We start from the raw sequence: 18973 nt of genomic DNA on the forward strand, positions 1-18973 counted from the left end.
ACCTTAATCTCCTTATGGTAACCTTCTGTACCAGGGATAACTAAATTTCTTACGCACAAAGGTGACACCTAGTGTAACTGGCACACTTAGTCCCTTAAGATTAACTCTGCTCAGAGTGCTTGCTTTAGGTAAGCGACTTCCTAAATGACCTTTAAAGGTTATTCGTCTGTTGTCTATTATATTATTGTTGGAGCACGATCTCTGAAAATTTTCACGATGTCGACCATTATCAAATCCTCCGGTCCCTAATTCATGTTCGATTTTATCTTGTTTTCTAGACCATACTAATTTCTGTTACTATAGGGGGTCTAACTTAGTCTTCTGGTAATCGCGTTGGACTCAGCTACTCCTTTCTTGAAATGAGGATATGACCTTTGGCCTATACTCTATTAATGTCTCAAGACCTGTCACCTTTTGTCTTTTCCTTAACTTGTCTATAGACTCTATCATTTTGTCATATTTTGATTTACTGTTATCATCCATTTGTCATATCTTACTCATAATGCTTCAATTACTCTCTTCTTATTCTCCAGCTAATATCTATCTATCACTTTATTCTGATAACTTCAACAAAACATTCTTTCACTTTTAGCTCCCCTTGCTTCATCTCACTGGCTCTTTAGGTCACATAGCATTCTCTCTTTACTAGGAATGGGAGCCATACAAAGGTAAATACTTTATCCCTTCTAGGATTCGAGTGCCAATCCCCGTAAATTTTTCTAGACTATTCTACGTATTNCAATTGAATAGATCTTTGTTATTGTTGAAAAAAACTCATAATACTTATGTCTCTCTGCCTGAATTGGAAAAACTGAAAATCTTCAATAACTGGATACCTCGTACGCTTCTTCACCTTGCTTCTTTTGCTTGTTGAAATTTGTATCTACCCTCTGATTCTCTTATTGTTTTTTACCATATGGGTGGATAGATATTCATGCTTTAGGGCTCCTTATCAAGAAACTTACGCGTCTTAGTACACACATGATCTGTTGAAGACCTCACATTTACTCATCATAAGCTTAATGCAAAATCAAGTTCCTCTGACTCAGCTTTTCCACAACCACATTCAATCTCATACCAACTGCCTGTTTGGATGAGGTACCGTTGTATTACGAATACAATAGAAATTAGAAGTTTGAATTCTTACAATTGAGCTCTACAACACGATATAGAGTAAGAAGAAAGAGTGACAGTCCTAAATGCCCTGTAGCATCATGCTTATAAGTGTGGTGCACAACACACCCATAAACAAGACTCTATGAGACACGGCTTGTAGACTCCCTAGGACAGAACTGCTCTGATACCACTTCTGTCACGACCCAAACCGAAGGGCCGCGACGAGCACCCAGTGTCTCACTCAACCGAGTACCAACGTAACATATCTTTCTTATCATACTATCATGAGTAAATGAGCCAGAAAATCCGTCATGAGATAACAGGAATAAAACATAAGGGAATACTCAACATATGATGACCCAACATGATATACAAACTTATACATACGACATACGGGCCTATAAGGCGGACATGACCATTTGTAAACTCAAAACATAGGCCGACAATGCCATACAAGTATCCATACACCTGACTTCTGCCTACAAGCCTCTAAGAGTACCTAATATCATAAAGGTCGGGACAGGGCCCCGCTATACCAATCAATACATATCCAGAGCATACTGACCAAATAGGCAACTCCGGAGCAAGTGGAGTGCGCCAACACCTCCGCTGAGCTGATAGCCTAATAAGAGGACTGTCAACCTATCAAGACACCATATAACAATAACAAGTCACAACTACTTCACGACGAGCGTCAAGCTCCAATTGGAATCCGTATAACCCAGATCACCCCTTATAGACTTCTTACATTAACTTAAAACTATCATTAACATAATAATAAAGTCATTCATTAATGATTCCATCCTTATACCATATATTTATAACAAAGGAAACAATCCACAACTCCAACTATCTTTAATTAGTAACTTTATACACTAGTTCATGTCTACTTCATCCATTTAACTTAATCAACATCAAGATAACCTTAAGCACATGAAAGAACACGATACACATACCTCCTAAAGTAACTTCAAGTAGAAATCCAAGTTATAAATAGCTTATAATAACCCTCAATGGCAATACAACACCATAGAAGTGACTTAATCTAATCCAAGTATTATCTTGTAGTTTATCATCCTAAAAACTTAACCAACATACAAGAAAGCTTAAGCACAATTAGTAGGCTACTATACTCAGCTTATACAGCAGCAACAACTTGGAATTTCATCCAAATACAGCCCACAACAATCCTCAATGACAACACAACCTCAAAGAGATGTTGTTCTTCAGTAGAACTAAGTTTTGATGTTGAAATATGGTGTGTCACTTTGGAATCACTTCAAACCCTTGTGGTATATGTTTAGGAGTGCTAGGAGAAGTTTGGAGACGAAGTTTAGTATAAAAATGAGCAAAAATAGGCGTCCAAATGGTTTATAAATTGAAGTAGGTCAATCACCGCCTAAGTGGGTCCCATAGGGAGCTGCTTGCGCGGTCTCGCGAAAACACGAATATCTCTCTACTCCGATGTTGTATTGACGAACGGTTTAATGCTTTGGAAACTAGACTCATAGATAATAAATTTGATATGTAGATCATCCATTGATTCCAAGAATATTGGGAGAAAAGTGCATCTACATTTGACCTAAATTTCAGCACATTATAAATGCAACTTGTGATGACCTTTGCTAACTTTTGTTCCATAACTCGTTTGACTTAAAAACATAACACATGACTATCATACGACTACAATAACTCAAATATTAACCTCCTCATCATGTTAATCACCCTAGTCTCACCCCAAAAGAATATGTTATAACATTCCAAACTTGTCGATTTTTGACGAAACTTATTTTCTTCAATTCGTTTAGCGACTAAGCTTTCCAACCCTTTTGGTACTTGTTATTCATGATCTTAAATATTTGTAACCTCCAAGGTAACATGATTAACTTACTTTATTTGCTTCCAAATATAATCTCATTTTCGAGCTTACATCAATCACTTACGACGTACTCTCACGTATGAAAACTTGGGGTGTAACATCATTCCCCCCTTTGGAACATTCGTCCTCGAATGTTGACTGATGCATTTATCAGTCTCATAACCTTTAGCTCTTACGAATAATTTAATATTGTCCTTGACAACTAGGAAACTATTCTGTAAATAAATCTAAAGGCCAGGGTATTCCCCCCTTTAGGCCTCTTTCTCACACCACGACCTGTGGTCGGAATTCTTTTAATCTCGTAACTGTTGTTACCTTCTGTCATGCATCATGTACAACCGTGTATTTGTATGTGTGTCTATGCGACTCTTCTCTCCTTTTTCCTCCTGGTTTTAGCCAATCTCCAGACCTCACTTTGTGAACATATACAGAACTATGACAAGATGTCACTCTAGGCATCTATAGCTGTACTAAAGTTCTTCGCTTGGTACTTTGTCGAACTTACGACTATGGTTTTACTATATCTAGGTAGGTCATACTAATCCTAACTCTTACTTCGGTTTATTATTACCGAGGTCTGCCACCCAGCTCCGAGTTATTCTTTCACTGCTTGTCCTATATGTATAAATCTGTCCTTTAATGCTTCCTCATTACTGTTAATCTTAATAATGACGGTCTAATCTCATCTAATACTTTGCAAATTTTATCCATCCATTGGTGATTCACCTTAATGTTAATCCATAATCTACCACTGATAACTTGAAACCTCTTACGTAATACATTGTCACTAGGGCTCACGTCTCATCGGGGAACATCTGAAGTGATTTGCCCGATCCACCTTGGGATGATACTATACCTCAATAACTGTATTTCATAGCATCCTAACATGATTCATCTTATGGGGGTATTCCAATCCCGTGCAATTCATAAAATCCCTTTTCTTTAAATTATTCCTCAATCAAAGGCCTAAATGTCATCCTTTTATCTATCACAATTACACCCTTATTCTACTAACGGGGCAGCATTTCGTCTCTTCTAATTGCTCCTAGTCTTAGACTCCTCTGTGTTCATTCAGGCTGTACCGAGCTTTTTATTACATATGGAAATCATCAGCTCCCTTGTTTTGATGGATTTAATCCCGAGGACATACATATTCTCGTCACCTTCTCACTCACCTTTTCATATCCTTACTCCTATCTACCTAAAACCTTGTTGCTCTACAATGCTTCACCTTAGGACCTACACCGATCTATTTATACTACTCGCAACCTTCCTTTAACTTGCTAGAACCGTAAATTTCCTTTTGTGCCTTCTCAGTTGTCCTTAAATGTAAGCAATTACTTTTCGTGGTCGTTCTATCACTTGTTGCATGAATAATTGGCTTGTCTTATTGCCCACGAATACTGTAATTTCCTGTACCTCATATGATCTCAAACATCACCTTTTATTTTTTTTTTCCATTCATTAGCCACGATAGGTGCCACTTTCTTATGGAGTGTATACAATATTGTAGCAAGGCTGTTGTTATAAGATCATTTACTCTTTAGCTCACTATGCTTAGGTGGAAACCTTCTTCCTTATTTCCTCAACTAATCTTTCGTTGTAGTACTTAGAGAGACCTTCTGGCTCTTGTAAAGTTGCGAGCTTGTTATATCGTACACCTGAAGGAAATTTTCGTTGTTCTTACTTGCCTATAATAATCCTTAGTTACATAACTTCATGCCCTTGTGCTCGTAGGGTTACTTTTAATCTCAAATTTTAATTGTCTCCTTATTGGCACTCTCTCTTATTTTCATAAAACTTAAATGGTACCTTTAACGGTCTCAACTCCTATCTGAAAATTTTCAGATGATTGCAATCTCGTATCTACGAGACTGAATTCCCTATGCTGCGGTTCACTACATTTATCTTGCATGATCTATTCATTTATCTGTGACTTCTTGTCTAGCCATAACCGGGCTCTTCCTGAATCAACTACTAATTACTCGTTGGTCCATTCTCATATATACATATATTCTGCATAATCTCTCTTGGGTTATTTTCTTTATCTTAACTTACCACTCGTACTGGCTCCTTATGTATCAAGTGTTCATTCACACTTATTTATCAATAACGTCTGGTGTGGGAACCCATACTGCCTCTCTCCGACGGCGTGCTTGTGTAATGTTCTGGAGTCGCAACATATCTGTAGGAACTGAACAAATGCAACATCATCCCTTTCTCCTTTTTACCACATTCTTCCTTTACCATTCCATAGTTACCTGAACCGCTTAATTCCGACTTAATACCATATCACACCATATTCCCCCCTTTAGGGGAGTACTAAGATTTAGTACTACGACGATCTACCTATAGATGTTTCACCTCTTCATCGTTGGCATCTTTTCACATCATCAATGAACCTTAATAGTCTTATGGTAACCTTCTGTACAAGGGATAACTTAATTTCTTACGCACTAAGGTGACACCTAGTGTAACTGGCACAGTTAGTCCCTTAATATTAACTCTGTTCAGAGTGCTTGCTTTAGGAAAGCGTCTTCCTAAATGACCTTCAAAGGTTATTCGTATGTTGTCTATTCTATTACTGTTGGAACACGATCTCTGAAATTCTCACGATGTCGACTATTATCAAATCCTCCGGTCCCTAATTCATGTTCGGTTCTATCTTGTTTACTAGACCATACTAATTTCTATTACTACGGGGGTCTAATTTTTTTTTTCCTTCTGGTAATCATGTTCGAGTCACCAACTCAATTCTCGTATGAGGATATAGCCTTTTGCCTATACTCTTTTATTGTCTCAAGGCCTATCACCTCTTGTCTATTCCTTCACTTGACTATAGACTCTATCATCGTGTCATATTTTGATTTACCGTTATCACCCATTTATCACATCTTACTCATAATACTTTATTTACTCTCTTCTTATTCTCCTACTAATACTTCTGTTTATCACCTTATTCTGAAAACTTCAATAAAATATTCTTTCGCTTTTAACTCCCCTTACTCCATCCACTGGCTCTTCGGGTCGCCTAACATTCTCTCTTTACTAGGGACAGGAGCCATACAAAGGTAAATATTTATCTCTTCTAGGATTGTGCCGATCATCTAAATTTTCTGGACATTCTAGTATTTCATATCTAAATGTACTATTCTAGAGTGCACCGTCGAGTTGTCTCACAAGGAGAACTATTACCACATTTGCAATATCCTTCAGAAATGTCAGCTAATGCTAACAATCCATCCACTATTTTGGGTCACTCTAACTCCAATCGGATCCTGATATCCCATATTTCTCTTAAATAATATATGTTAGCTCCCATAGGGCACAACTGAGATGGGTGTGGCCAATTGAATAGATCTCTGTTATTGTTGAAAGTAACTCATAATACTTATGTCTCTCTGCCTGAATTGGAAAAATTGATAATCTTCAATAACTGGATACCTCGTACCCTTCTTCACCTTGCTTCTTTTGCTTTTTGAAATTTGTATCTACCCTCTGATTCTCTAATTTTTTTTACCATATGGGTGGATAGATATTCATGCTTTAGGGCTCCTTATCAAGAAACTTACGCGTCTTAGTACACACGTGATCTGTTGAAGACCTCACATTTACTCATCATAAGCTTAATGCAAAATCAAGTTCCTCTGACTCAACTTTTCCACAACCACATTCAATCTCATACCAACTGCCTGTTTCAATAAGGTACCGTTGTATTACGAATACAATAGAAATTAGAAGTTTGAATTCTTACAATTAAGCTCTACAACACGATCTAGAGTAAGAAGAAAGAGTGACAGTCCTAAATGCCCTGTAGCCTCATGCTTATAAGTGTGGTGCACAACACACCCATAAACAAGACTCTACGAGACACGACTTGTAGACTCCCTAGGACAGAACTGCTCTGACACCACTTTTGTCACGACCCAAACCGAAGGGCCGCGATGGGCACCCAGTGCCTTACTCAACCGAGTACCAACGTAACATATCTTTCTTATCATACTATCATGAGTAAATGAGCTAGAAAACCCGTCATGAGATAACAGGAATAAAACAGAAGGGAATACTCAACATATGATGACCCAACATGATCTACAAACTTATACATACGACATACGGGCCTATAAGGCGGACATGACCATTTGTAAACTCAAAACATAGGCCGACAATGCCATACAAGTATCCATACACCTGACTTCTGCCTACAAGCCTCTAAGAGTACCTAATATCATAAAGGTCGGGACAGGGCCCCGCTATACCAATCAATACATATCCAAAGCATACTGACCAAATAGGCAACTCCGGAGCAAGTGGAGTGCGCCAACACCTTCGCTGAGCTGATAGCCTAATAAGAGGACTGTCAACCTATCAATCGGGACCTGCGGGCATGAAACGCAGCATCCCCAGGCAAAAGGGACGTCAGTACAAATAAAGTACCGAGTATGTAAGGCAGAAAAACATAAATAAGAACAGTAATGTAAAGAGTGATAGAGGAGATACAACCTGTAACATCTGATTCCTCTGGGGGCTACTGACATGAAATGCATAATACATATATATACATAAACTTTTGAAAACATACGCCTTTGTGGGCATCATCATCATCATATCATACCCGGCCTCAAAGAGGACTCGTTAAAAAAAACATATCCGGCCATCATAAGGCTCGCTAGAATCGTACCTGGCCACGTGGAGCTCGGTAAACCCAACTGATTAGTGGTTGCACAATAGGTGCCATACCCGGCCGACTATAGCGCGGCTCGGTAGAGTAAAATAGATACATATACAATGCATGCTGGATTCATGGAGTCACGTTCTAAACCTTTTGGAGTGACATAAGGTCATCGCACCATCGATTAACATTATGGACATCATACCATCAATATGAACTTCACTAGGACTCAAGTATCATACATACTTTCTTGGAATAACTTTGTAAGGAAAGAACAACATGGACAACCTTAGTTGCTAGGAGTAGATTCATTATGAAATAGCGTATCGTTTACGTTCGTTTCACTATAGATCATGCCAAAAGAATGAAGGAAGAGCCTTAACATACCTTAAACCCGTTGACTCCTTAATACCATCCAAGCAACTCTTCAAACAAGTCCACTCAATCTATCATAGTATAAGGAGATTCAAAATCAGTGCTGAGCAAAGGCTAAGTCGGTAACTTAAGCTAGTAGCTCATTTACGTAAATTTGGGCAGCATCTCCCTTGTAACAAGGGCCTCCACCAATACCATTTACCAACAACAACAACCAGATAAATTCTTCAACATATAAATGTCAATAACAAGACACCATATAACAATAACAAGTCACAACTACTTCACGACGAGCGGCAAGCTCCAATTGGAATCTGTATAACCCATATCACCCCTTATAGACTTCTTACATTAACTTAAAACTATCATTAACATAATAATAAAGTCATTCATTAATGATTCCATCCTTATACCATATATTTATAACAAAGGAAACAATCCACAACTCCAACTATCTTCAATTAGTAACTTTATACACTAGTTCATGTCTACTCCATCCATTTAACTTAATCAACATCAAGATAACCTTAAGCACATGCAAGAACACAATAAACATACCTCCTAAAGTAACTTTAAGTCGAAATCCAAGTTATAAATAGCTTATAACAACCCTCAATGGCAATACAACACCATAGAAGTGACTTAAGCTAATCCAAGTATTATCTTGTAGTTTATCATCCTAAAAACTTAACCAACATACAAGAAAGCTTAAGCACAATTAGTAGGCTGTTATACTCACCTTAGAAAGCAGCAACAACTTGGAATTTCATCCAAATACAGCCCACAACAATCCTCAATGACAACACAACCTCAAAGAGATGTTGTTCTTCAGTAGAACTAAGTTTTGATGTTGAAATATGGTGTAATCACTTTGGAATCACTTCAAACCCTTCTGGTATATGTTTAGGAGGGTTAGGAGAAGTTTGGAGACGAAGTTTAGTATAAAAATGAGCAAAAATAGGCGTCCAAATCGTTTATAAATTGAAGTAGGTCAACCACCGCCTATGTGGGTCCCATTGGGAGCTGCTTGCGCGGTCTCGCGAAAACACGAATATCTCTCTACTCCGATGTCGTATTGACGAACGGTTTAATGAGTTGGAAACTAGACTCATAGATATTAAACTTGATATGTATATCATCCATTGATTCCAAGAATATTGGGAGAAAAGTGCATCTACATTTGACCTAAATTTCAGTACATTATAAATGCAACTTGTGATGACCTTTGCTAACTTTTGTTCCATAACTCGTTTGACTTAAAAACATAAAACACGACTATCATACGACTACAATAACTCATAAATTAACCTCATCATCATGTTAATCACCCTAGTCTCACCCCAAAAGAATATGTTATAACATTCCAAACTTGTCGATTTTTGACGAAACTTATTTTCTTCAATTCGTTTCGCGACTAAGCTTTCCAACCCTTTTGGTACTTGTTATTCATGATCTTAAATATTTGTAACCTCCAAGGTAACATGATTAACTTACTTTATTTGCTTCCAAATATAATCTCATTTTCGAGCTTACATCAATCACTTACGACGTACTCTCACGTATGAAAACTTGGGGTGTAACAGATCAATGTTGAGGACCCTTTGGAGGCTGTATTGTTGAATCTTGATGTCAATGATGATGTGGGCCGAGTGGAGTCCGTGAATGCTTTACATGGAATAGGCTCTTATTCTTATGAGCCTAGGAAACTCTCTTTGGATCTTGAAAATAGAAAGACCCCTCCAACGAAACCTTCAATTGAGGAACTCCCGGTGTTGAAGTTGAAGCCATTACCTCCACACCTCAGGTATGAATTCTTGGGCTCTAATTCAACTTTACCAGTTATTCTTCCCTCTTGTCTTACTAACATGCAGGTAGATGCCACATTGGCGGTGCTCAAAAAGCGGAAAAAGGCAATTGGATGGACTCTAGCTGATATTCGGGGAATAAGCCCCGCATTCTGTATGCACAAGATTATTTTGGAAGATGATGCGAAACCCTCCTTGGAACATCAAAGGAGGTCGAACGAGGCAATGCAAGAAGTTGTGAAAAAAGAGGTGATCAAGTGGTTAGATGTGTTGATACCCAATTTTTCCTTACGTATTTTTTTCATATACAAAATAGTTTCAAAATAACATATATATGCATATATAAGCATGCCCAAGTGTTTTGGTATTTTTCATAAATTTTAAAGTTTTTTAAAATCAATTTATTGTCCATTTTAGCAATACAAAAATTCGTAACTATTCCCAAAACTATCAACTTTGGTGAATAGTTTATTTCATTCTCATACTTACACCAAAATATAGTTAAGGTGATTTTTGTATATTTTTACAATTTTATTTGGTATTTTTAAAAAGCCAAAATACATACAATTGCAATTTTTGCCTATTTTAGGATTAATAGCATTTCTATAATTATAAAATTGGTTCCAGCATTTTTTAATTAACATTTATATATTACTAATTGGATTAGTGCTTTTAATTTATTTTTGAAATCATTTTACTATTTTTTAAATAAATAAAAAGGGTAAAACTGGCTATCTAACATTTAGCCTCATTTCATTTCAATTACAGCCTCTTTTACATTTCAATTTTAACCCTTAACTGACCCAATCTCAACCCCAACCGGACCGGCCCATTTTTTTAATCCGAACCAACCTATAACCCAATTCAAACGACCCTACCCGGTTCCCACCTACCCCTTTAGATCTAGGCCGTTGATCGTACAGATCAACGACCATAATTCCCTCTTACCATTTTAACCCCAAATGACCTACCTTAATCCTTCATTCCCCACTTCTCAGCCGCCTCTGAATCCCAAACTCCCTCAAGCTCTCCGGAACCCTAGCCTCCTCCTACCCCTTTTCAACCGCCTGTCACCGGAATCCATGGCTTCTCAGGCCATGGATAGTTGGTACTCACCTACCTTCACCAGTAAGCCATTGTTGTTCGAAGCTTCGAGACCTGACCTCGATGATTCCCTCTCCAATCTTCCCAGACCTTTGATTCCATGGCTTCTCCGGCCATGCTCCGGCATATTCAAGACTCAGGAGCCTGATTCCTGACCTCTCTGACTCAAGATCGGACCTTCTTCCAAGCCTTTTTCATTTCTAGGGTTTCTCCGAAACCCTAAGCTATTCGAGGTTCTTTCCATGTCGTTTGCTTAGATCTATGCTGTATCTATGCTTCACTTGACATTTAAAGTGTTTTCCCCAAAAGTTCTTTTCAAAATCGTTCGTCTTCAATTTTAGGGTTTTTGAAAGGATTTTTTTTCCAAAAATCTTTCTGATTTTTTTTCTTCTTTGCTTTATGTGTGTTGTCTATATCATGCTCGTGTGATTTTTTTGCTACGCATGTAATGTCTGTCTACTTTTCTTTTTTCTACTATACATGTTACTCCTATGTTAATTCTGTTATGTTTTCTTTGCTCTTTTACTATATGTGTTTACCGTTGAGATTCTTTGATTTTTGTCTTACTAAACTTTGTTCGTATTCTTGCTAAACATGCTTCATCTGCTTTTGTTTAAGTTTGTATCATCTCTTTCTTCTGAAATCGTTTAAGGTCCGAGTTTTCTCAAATATGTTCTTCATGATCTTGAATCAGCTTTCTTACTTTGTTGTTCAAACACGCTCTCATATCTGTTTTGTTGAGGCTCTGAAACAAACCATTGAGTCTGTTTCAATGGCTTACTTTCTCACCTTTATGTCTGATTCAAGTTGAAACCCTAGGATTTGGGGTTCCCCTTGGCGATTGAGATTTTGTGTTCGAGTTAGGGTTCCACTTTGGGACCCTGGACTCTCAGACTCATTGTGAGTCTGCAATTGGACTCGTATCCTCTTGTATGTAACATGACGATTCTTTTGTTGGATTTGTCTGCTTTATATATGAGAAGTTCTTCTTTCAAAAGGGTTTTTGCCAACTACTAATTGATTTCGAATTCCTTTAATAGTGTTTACTTGATTGTTACTGATTTCCTTTAAATTAAACCTTTCTTTACCCCTTTCCTGACTTGATTCATTCGAGTAAAAGCCTGTAACTTTGATTTTACTAGTTGACTGATTGATTCCCTTTCCTTATTTCACACAAACCGTGTACCATTGGGCTGTTGCCTTAAATAACTGCTATGTATTTACCCTTTATTGTACTGCCTGGAAAATATGTTTTCAAATCCCTTTCCTTAATTGTTTTTACCCGTTTGAAATCAGTATCCCTTAACTAAAGGGAGATTGATTACAATGTTATTTTCTTACCTTGTTCTTACTTGTTTGCTGCACTATAAAAGGGGCTCGACCCTTCAGCACTAAAGCAAGAACTTTGAACTTTTGAATCCTAAGTTCAATACTCATACTCTCACACGCATACTCTCAATCACAATACTCTTTCAATCCTCTACTCTCTTCGGAGACTTTTGTACTGCTTTGCTTGCAACTTGGCTTTTCAAGACTGCTGTTTTACTTATTTGTTTTCCCTGAAACTGGTATGTCTCGATTTTGATTTCAGCTTCTTCCCTATGTGTTTATTCTACAATCACTACACTCTTGCCTACTTTGCTGCTCATGTTCTGTATTAAATATGTTACTTTCTTTTATGTTTACTGTTTGTTATAAATTTCCCATACCCCCATTCCCTTCTATGTGCTGAGTTAAAGTTCATGGCCTGGCAGTATCCAAATTACTACCCAGGTCTGAACCTGACCTTCAATGGGTCCTAACTCCCAAATTTAGCTAACAGGCTGGTCAGGGGTGTGCCAGCATTCCTAATTGCTGGACATGACCACTAGCCTGTCATGGCCTTCCCCAACTCCCCCTCTATTGCACTTACACTTACTCTTAGACTCTAAGTTCTGCCCCCCCTCCTATGAGCCTTGCCTTGGGGACATTGAGTTCCCTCTGAACTTGGACATTTGAGGGCTGGCCCTTCCACACTGCACTATAATCTGATCCTGCAATGTATTTGGGTGTATGCACTGCCTGGAGTTCATGAAGCTCCTTGGAACTTGACACCCCCAAAGATGAGAAAGGCTTTGGAAATCTGATCTTTGGAAGTTGGTTTATTTCATGTTTCAGACTAGGAGTCTAAATTAGGCTCTCCTTGGNGTAGTTAAAGTAGGGGTACGGGGGGGGGGGTTCGACTTCATAGTTTATGCATATGGGGTAGATATCATGTTTAGGTCTTTACTTCTGCAATCACAACCTTTTCGTTTATGTATCTGCATATAGAGATCCTGCCTATAAGTTGTTTCATTACTGCATATAGAGATCCTGCCTATAAGTTGTTTCATTACTGCATATAGAGATCTTGCCTATAGGTTATGCATTTCGTTAGAAATCATGTATATAAGTTTCTGCATTCCCACATTAGAGACCATGTCTATAAGTTTCTACATTCCTACATTAGAGATCATGCCTATAAGTGTCTGCATTTCCGCATATAGAAGTCATGCCTATAAGTTTCTGCACTTCTGCATATGCATATATCACTAGGCAAAGAATCTATAGGTTAAAGAATAATCAATCGCATTCTAGATACCATGCTTATAGGATTCCTGCACTTACGTAACCGTTTTAAAAAATCAGTAACGCTTAGAATTCATGGCTATAGGAGCAATCGTTTAAATCTGATTCATCCGCGAGTCTAACATCAATAATAATGTCGTTTAGTATCTGCAGAATTGGTTTATTTCTAAAATCAGTAATACTTCCTTAAAATCAGTATGCTTTACCTTGTTAGATATCATGCCTATAGGTCTCACCTAGGCAAACCATTAGGTAACTAATTAACTATACCAGTCTTTAATAATTACAACTAGCAGGCAGGCCTAATTTGGACTTCTTATCTGAAAATATGTGATAAATCAGCCACCCCTTTAACCTTTAAGTTTAATTAAGGACCTAACCAATACCTGTAAGTCATACTAAACAATTCGTTGGTTTGAATGAGGAGGCCTATTTGAGCCTTTAACTGTTATGTGTTTCCCCTTTTACCGCTTTTATGTGTTTTGTTTGTCGCACTAGACTTTTGTCCTTTTAAAACTCTGAAAAGCCAATCTCCCTTCCCATTAGGATTAATAGTCCCAACTGCCTCCGAGACTGATAGGATTGGGGCGGGTAATAGCATGCAATAGGTAACGAGACAATTCCGCGATTTAATACCTTAACGGGGTGGGTAAGGGTAGACATGGATATGATGACCACGCGATAACACCACGTGTATAAATGGTTACCGGGTGTTGTGCGGGGTGATCCATGTTATGTATAAACCTAGGACCCCCTCCCTCTTTATTTGTTTACTTTCTTTTCTTTCCAGAACTCTGTTTTTAGAAAAGCTGTTAATTTTTTCAGTTCTCTAAACTTCTTCTTTTACTTCAATCACTAAAAAATCTCTTTTAATTATTTGATTTCCAGCACTGTTTCTTCTCCAAACCTCCGCCTCTTTTATTGCCTTCGTTTGATTATTTGTACCAATTATTTGACCCCCTTTTCGTGCACTTGTATATCCCTTAAATAATTATGAAATCGCCTATCTCCGAACTTCAGCATGTTTACTTAACTTTTATACTTCCCTTGTTTGCAATCGTTATGTGAAAGCTGTCTTCTATGTTTACTTGTTGTTTATATTTAAAGTCACAATTATAGCATGGCCGGGAACCACACTAGTGGATCTTGGGGGGTGCCTAACACCTTCCCCCGAGATAATTTCAAGCCCTTACCCATTCTCTGGTTCTTTTTTTGTTGTTAATTTTATTCTTAATGTCCTAATGCACTCAATCATTAGGTGGCGACTCTTCTAAATTGCAAACCCGATTCCCAAAAGGAAAAGAGTTGTCCGCCCAAATGTCATAAACCCGATTTCCCGAGAAAAAAGGGGGCATCGACAGCATGGCGACTCCGCTGGGGATATTATTTAAGGCTTTTACCATTTTCATGCTATTTGTGACTTTATGCTTCTTTATATGCCTTTATTTGTTTAAATGCCTTTAAATATTTATTCCTTCCTCCACTACGAAACTAACTTGGCTCTTCATTTCTTTTCTTTTATTGTTTTCCTTTTCCGCTTTCTTTCAATAATGTTGTAAATTATGAGAAACTGTTGTAATTATTATTTTATGAACGTGAAAGTACATGACAACTTGTTAGTTATTGTAATTGCATTCTTCAACATCATATTCCACTCGTGCCAAACAAAATACCATAGCATTATAATGAGTGGTTGCGCCCTTCCAATATTATCAACCCCTAAATCTGGCAAAGGCATATTTGCGGTAAAACCAGTCGATCAACGGTGTAGTCGACGGTTTCGCACCTTTCCCTCTTGAGTTGTCCGCTCAAGGGTACCAGTCTAATACCCCATAGAAACCATTTCTCTTTAAAATTATGCATGCATCATGGTCAAACTTAGCCGAGTCAGTTATGTTGTCCGCATAATGACTCTTTAAGATAGCCTCGTCCAAAGTCCACTGGGTTTCCTTGAAACCCAAATGGACACTACCACGTTCTGTGCATTCATTTGGAGAACTAAATGCTTGTTATGCCAATTATTGATATTAAAATAGTCGAGTCTGGTGGGGGAAAAGGGTCTAACCTTTTGTTTTGCAGAAAATGAGGCACGAAGTCCCCAGATTCGGCATGGTCACCAACATCCACCCCAAATTGCTGAATTGGTGGGGAGATCTTCATTCCAGCGATCAAGCTCTTGTCAGGAAGTATCTAGGAAACCTGCCTTCTCTCCTAGACATTCAACCTAACAACAAAATCATAGAAGCTGCAACTCTGTTTTGGGACTGTGATAGATCGGTGTTTCGCTTCGGGGACATAGAAATGACACCTTTACTCGAGGAAATAGGAGGACTAGATGGGATACCATGGGAAACTACGGGTTTGCTAATGCCAGAAAATGTAAGGGTAGGGGTTTTCTTAAAACGATGGGTCTAAAGAAGAATCCCGACTTGACATGTTTGAAGGAGTCATACATTCCCTTTGACCATTTGTATGAAAGGTATGGTCACAGAAAATCATACCGTACTTATCCGGACGAATTCGCCCTTACCTCATTGGGGCACATCCACCGAAGGGTCTTTGTATTTATGTTCTGTTTCTTGGGGATGATAGTGTTTCCAACAAAGAAAGCAAGAATCCATACCAGACTAGCCATGGTCACCAAAACCTTGATGGAAGGAATTAACGGACAGCCATTCAGCCTTGTCTCAATGATAGTTGCAGAAATATACCGCGCCCTGGAAAGATGCCAACAGGGAGCCAAACATTTCGAGGGTTGTAATTTGCTACTCCAACTATGGCTCATGGAACACCTCCAAAAGGGTGAGTACCGGTAGGAAATCCATCGTAGAGACTGGGACGATCATATCGCCTTCCATCACCCAAAGCGAATGAATTATATGCCCAACATGTTCGCCCAACCAGAGAATGCTAAAGAATGGGTCAAACTCTTCGACAATCTTACTGAGGACCGAGTGCAATGGATGTTCGAGTGGTTCCCTACTGAAGAATTCATCATCCGATCTAGGGATGCGCCATTTCTGATACTGATCGGTTTGAGAGGAACCTACCCGTATGTCCCTATCCGGGTTATGAGACAGGCAGGTAGGAAGCAGGTTATACCAAGGGTCGACAAGATGAATCACTTCCGAGCTGACTTCCAGGATGACGACAGTCCATACAGGTGTCAGGCTCAGCATACGTGGCATTGCAAAATTGTCTTAGGAAAAGACACCATCGAACCAGATCGCTACCATGCTGGTTGTACCCCACATTATTTAGGCTGGCTGGAAGACAATCACAACGATCTGGGTTAGCCCAGGTTTGTTCGAGGTCACAGGATCATCGATGAAAAGGCTGAAGCACAGGTGAAGTACAACCAACTACGCAAGAGGATGCGGGAATGTGAAAATGAGCACCGTGAAATACAAGAAGCCAATCAAAAGCTAATTGGAGAATGGAAGGATATGGCTGTTAGCGCCAACAAATGACTGATCTGTTTGGAGCGGGGCATAGTGGAATTGGAAAATAAGTTTCTGAAGAGGGTTGAAGATTGCTGGGTTGCTGAAGGAAATGAAGGCGGACATCTGGCTAGGGCCTACTTGCTGCTAGGACTGCGCGAGCTGGGAGAACTGTACGAGGGAGCCAACACCGCCGAATCTGGGGAAGGTCCTTCTGGGACCAAATAGATAGGAGTTTATCTTTTCCTTTGGAAAATGTAATAAGGCCTATGGCCACTAGTGACATTTTTATTTCATGTTATTTAGTGTCGTTTTGGGATTCGTCTTATTTCTCTTATCAATAAAATGAGGCATTTAGCATTCTAAGTTCTCCAAATTTACTTGTCGCTAGGCCTACCTCGGGCACAACGAGGTCCCCCCCGAAAATTAGGACACGCTTTATATTCCCCGCACTACGTGTTTAAATATTGCAACATCTTTTCGTATAATCCTTACTAACTTGTTACCTTTTTGTTTTTACTTTTGTTTATTCCCCTCCCCAAAGGTTAGTTCGTGAACTCTGGCAACATCAGCATATTTTACAAGATCCAGGGGCCTCCACCTACTCCTCCTCCTAGTCCCGTCCGAAACAGGAACAAAGGAAAAATGGAAGATTTGAGCAACATCAGAAAGGAAAACTCGGTTGAACGGGTAGAAATCACTCATGGTACTCATGTCTCCAAAGAAAGTGCATCCCAACTCGAGCAGAAATTGCTGAAATTTCAGGAGGAACTTGATCAAGTCCGGAATTTGGAAAGCTTGTCGTTTTACCTCACCACCCCAGATGTCAACTTTCCTAACACTTAAAACCCCACACCTCCACAAAACATCCCGAAACCACAAAACCATCCCGCTCCCCTCCATCACTGCAACACTTGCCACACTTCCGACAACACCCCACTGCTCATCCCTGAACCATTGAACTCCACAAATGATCATCTCCACACTCACCACAACACCCCCATCTATGTGGAAACTATACCGCACCCTACTCAACTCATCTAAAGCATACCCGAGTCCAATGATAAAGACTCGATCATCAGAAATTTGGCTGAATAACATAAGAAGCTGACCACCAGGATCCAAGGCGTTGAAGGTAGTAAAGGAATTGAGGGGATAAACTACGAAGATTTATGCATACAGCCCGATGTCGAACTGCCCGAGGGGTACAAACCTCCCAAGTTCGAGATGTTTGATGGTACAGGGGATCCTAGGGTTCACTTGAGGACATACTGCGACAAGCTGGTTGGAGTGGGAAAAAATGAGAGGATCCGCATGAAGCTTTTCATGAGGAGCCTGAAAGGAGATGCTCTGTCTTGGTACATTAGCCAAGACCCAAAAAAGTGGTCAAACTGGGTTAGTATGGTGTCCGACTTCATGGATAGATTCAGGTTCAATATGGAGAATGCACCAGATGTGTTTTACATTCAAAATTTGAAGAAGAAACCCACAGAAACTTTCCGCGAGTATGCCACTCGTTGGAGATCAGAGGCTGCCAAGGTTCGACCTGCTTTAGGGGAAGAACAGATGAATAAGTTTTTCGTCCGGGCTCAGGATCCGCAATACCATGAAAGACTGATGCTGATCGAGAACCATAATTTTTTGACATCATCAGGCTGGGAGAAAGGATTGAAGAAGGCATCAAAAGTGGTATGGTCACTAACTTTGAAGCTTTGCAAGCCACCAACAAGGCTCTGCAGTCCGGTGGTACATCCAAGAAGAGGGACGTAAGTGCCGTAATGGTTGCACAGAGAACCAAGTCACCAGTCAAATACCAAACCTACCCGATATCTCCACTTACATATCAACCCACTCCAAATTTCCAGACACCCGCACCTTCCTACCAAGCTACACCACCTACCTATCAATCACCTCCACCTCCCACATACCAACCTACTTCACCCAGATATTCCCAACCCGCACAAGTCTACCAAGC

This window comes from Nicotiana attenuata, chromosome 6, assembly GCF_001879085.1.
Source record: "Nicotiana attenuata strain UT chromosome 6, NIATTr2, whole genome shotgun sequence".
NCBI lineage: Eukaryota > Viridiplantae > Streptophyta > Magnoliopsida > Solanales > Solanaceae > Nicotiana > Nicotiana attenuata.